The sequence below is a fragment of the Biomphalaria glabrata genome, chromosome 9 (genome assembly GCF_947242115.1).
Source record: "Biomphalaria glabrata chromosome 9, xgBioGlab47.1, whole genome shotgun sequence".
NCBI lineage: Eukaryota > Metazoa > Mollusca > Gastropoda > Planorbidae > Biomphalaria > Biomphalaria glabrata.
Window position 1 is genome coordinate 31616769 of NC_074719.1, and position 3666 is coordinate 31620434.

The window sequence follows — 3666 nt, forward strand, 5'->3', positions numbered from 1 at the left end:
TTAATCATAGATCACATTGATTAATGCACTTGTTACAGTTCACATAATATAAGTTTTGTTAGCATATATAAACAATAATTACTCAAATAACTTATATAAAATGTACAAAAACTACTAATATTTTCCGTTTAAAAATGTGTTAAAAAATGTACTATATTATATATCATATATCATATTATACTATATTATACCAAGATAAACAGTGTGTACATTCTAAACCCCCCCCTCCCGAAAAAAAACAACTGACTATTTCATGTACGTATACTGTGAAGTATGGATGGGCAGCCTGGTCTTGTGCAATATTAGTGTTTTAATAATAATTAAATAACAAACTTAAATAACAAAAGTTACGGAAAAAATATATATTGCTCTATGCATGGAAATACGTTCGACACATACAAAACACAGATATGCATCATTCTTTTGAAAGAAATAATACAATGAACGTAAATAATGTGACCAAAACATATTGCGCCAAAACGTCCCATGCGCCAAAAACGGCCTTCTCGCCATAACAGCAGCGCCAAAACGTCCTGCTTCGGCTTGGATCCCAGTAGGCAAATATAAGACTTCAGTCTTTTTTGTGTTTATAGTAAGGCAGAAGTCTGAACATACTCTTGAAAAGTCACTGATGATGTTCTGCAGATCATTTTCTGGCACTTAGGGAACAGTCGTCAGCAAATAGCAGAATCCTAATTACTGATTTTGTTTTTTATGTTGCTTGAGCTCCCTCGGGTTGAATAGGCCACCATCAAATCTATATGTTATATTTATCCCGTTATTATCTCTATTTGTGAATGCATCTGTCATCATAGCAGAGAACATAATACTGAACAGTGAAAGTGCTAGGACACAGCCTTTTTTACCCTGTTTGATACTTCAAAGGGCTCTGATGGTTCTCCACTTTCCTGAACACAAGCCTTCATGCCACCTTGAAATAGTCTTACCATGGATAATTTTTGTGGACATCCATACTTTGACATAATCTTCCAGAGTCCTTCTTTGCTAACAGTGTAGAATACTTTTGTTAGGTTGATATATTGAGAAGAGGTCAGCATTTTGTTCTTGGCATTTTTTCCTGGAGCTGCCTTGCTGCAAAGATCACCTCAATGGTTCCATGCTCCTTTCTGAAGCCGCATTGTTCTAGATCAGTGATGCCCAACCTAATTCGACCTGCAGGCCATTTAATTTTCCAACACTCGTCTCGGGGGCCACATGACCGAAAAGTTACAAAATTAAATGAACTGTTCTAAAACTATTTTACCAGAACCCCCTAGATTTAGTAATACATTCATGTGATGTTTGACGATTATAATTTTTTAAGTGTCAGAAAATAGCTTCATTTCTCTACTTAAAATGTTAGTAACAGTGTGGGTGCCATTAAAACCGACACTTTTTCTTTTTTCTTTTTGGGGAATATTCCCATCAATCCTCCAATCTCTATTTGTAGTTAATCAAACTTTTTAATCGTAGTTCAAACCAAGGATGCCCCATATTTATTTTATAATGTCGATGTATATCTTGTTTTTTTTTAAACAGCCACACTTTCTTTATAAAACAAAGATGTTGGCTTATTGTCATGTTCATAAAAAGTAAAGGTCCGCCAACATTTCCTGGTAGATTCTACATTCAGAGTCCCTGTTCATAAACGCACAAATGTTAAAGGTCATGGTACCAATCCATTCAGAAAAAAATATGAGAGCCCTAAAGTAGGTGAAGATACATTTTTCAACCCTATTTTTTTTTTGGAAGGGGGATTTTCTTCATTTTGTGCCGACGTTTCGGCAGGTCGGATGGGACCACGTCTGGCCAGCGGGCCGTATTTTGGGCATCACTGTTCTAGATGATGCATAAGCCGATTTAAGAGGAAGCATGCGAGGATTTTCCCCAGCAATAGAGAGAAGAGATATTCCCCTGTGGTTGTCTCAGATTTATCGGTTTCCTTTTTGCTTTTGTAGATGGACTATTGTGACAACTTTAAAGTCTTGTGGTATTGATAATGTGGAATTAATAATGTATTTGAATGGACTAGGTTTAATATTTATATGAAGGAAAATTCCTTTTTAAGCTTTTGTAAAAAAATGTGATCAGAAATCTTAGTGGTTTGGATCCTGTAAAGCAGGGGTTGTCAACCCCTTTGGAGGTCGAATGACCATTTGCCAGGGGTCGCCTAAGACCATCGAATTTTAACTTTTTAAAAATTTATTTTTCATTGGAAGTTTCTATTTATAGTCCATTCCTGCATATTGCAACAAGCACATTTGTACCAGAGATGTTTAGATTTACACTGTATTGTATCAAGTAAAAGAATTTACTCAGATTAGGATGCTTTAAAATAAATCATGAAACGATTGTGAAGCGTCAATTAAATGAAGCAATCAAAACAACTAATAGGTCATCATTTTATAGTCCATGTTATTGAAGGTAATATATTCATTACAAAACATCCGATGAACATGAGTTATACTGTATCAACGATATTACATTTTCCATTCTTAGACCTATTTTGACACTTACGTTTTAAAAAGCTGCAATAGAAAAGTAAATACATGAAAATCATAGAGATAAACCTTTTTTTTAAAAATCACATTAAGCTTTTGTTATGTAAAAAATCATGGATATCAGCTCTAGACATTTAATATTGGATTATGATTTTATAACATTAGCAAAATCACATTTTAAATTTTACGGTTGGGGTCGCCACCTAATGGGGAATCTTATAGGGTCGCCGAGCTAAAATGGTTGAGAACCACTGCTGTAAAGAATTATATATTCTACCCAAGATTAAAGGGAATGAATGAATACATCAATCATACATTTATAGGAATAAATAACTTGGCCATAGTCAATATCTTAAGAGTTACCTCTGGAACCTTTATTAAAATTGATGCTGACCTTGAAAGGAAATTTAATGTCATTTATCATGTTCAATTAAAAATTTGTTAGACTGTACTTTTACATTTTGTAATATTATTTTTACTTTCATTTCCAGAGAGTGGATGTAGACCAAAGCATAAACCAAACAAAACAGGGCTCCATGATCAATGAGCACAAGATTGTATTGGGGGACATTTTTGTATCAATATGTTTATTTAAATATACCAAGAATATTCTTTACTTTATATCATTTTTATTTCATTTGATATTCATAGCATTGATCTATGAAATTTCAAATGTTAGTTTTCAAATGTTACAAACTCTGGTCAGTTTTTGTGGTTTTGTAAATCAATGTTTTAATTTCATGTCAGAATTGTAATATATTCAGTTTTGTGAATGACTGGTCCTTGCTTTTCATTTATGTTGCTTTACTCTCTCAATATGTTAATAGTTTTGGTTGATTGGGTTATGTAAAATTAGGCTTGATTTATTCTCTACAAGAAACATACTGACTATACTATTAAATAGTCGTTTGTTTTATTACTGAGTGCTTGCAGCTTGGTCAAGATATGTATTAAAAATGTTAAATCGGAACAACTGATAAATGTTTTTATGACGTAGTCATCCAAAGATGTTTTGTTCTATCCCAGCATTTGATTTTGTTTTTGATTGAATCTCTAGTTCAAAGAACAATGTTTATGAATATGATTAGATCTTTTGTAATAACCTTATTGTACTCTCTAGTGTACATGCTGACAGAATGGCAGTAAAATTTGATCTGAACTGACA

General features: G+C 33.1%; 1 protein-coding gene across 2 annotated transcripts in view; it reads left to right on the forward strand.

The window, feature by feature from the left end:
* The window catches only part of LOC106056727 (pre-B-cell leukemia transcription factor 1-like), a 23333-nt gene extending 19667 nt beyond the window's left edge, over nt 1-3666 (forward strand). For both annotated transcript variants that reach the window (XM_056042474.1, XM_056042473.1), the window contains exon 9: nt 2993-3666. The gene's annotated coding sequence lies outside the window, so the exon portion shown is untranslated. The remainder of the gene's footprint in view (nt 1-2992) is intronic.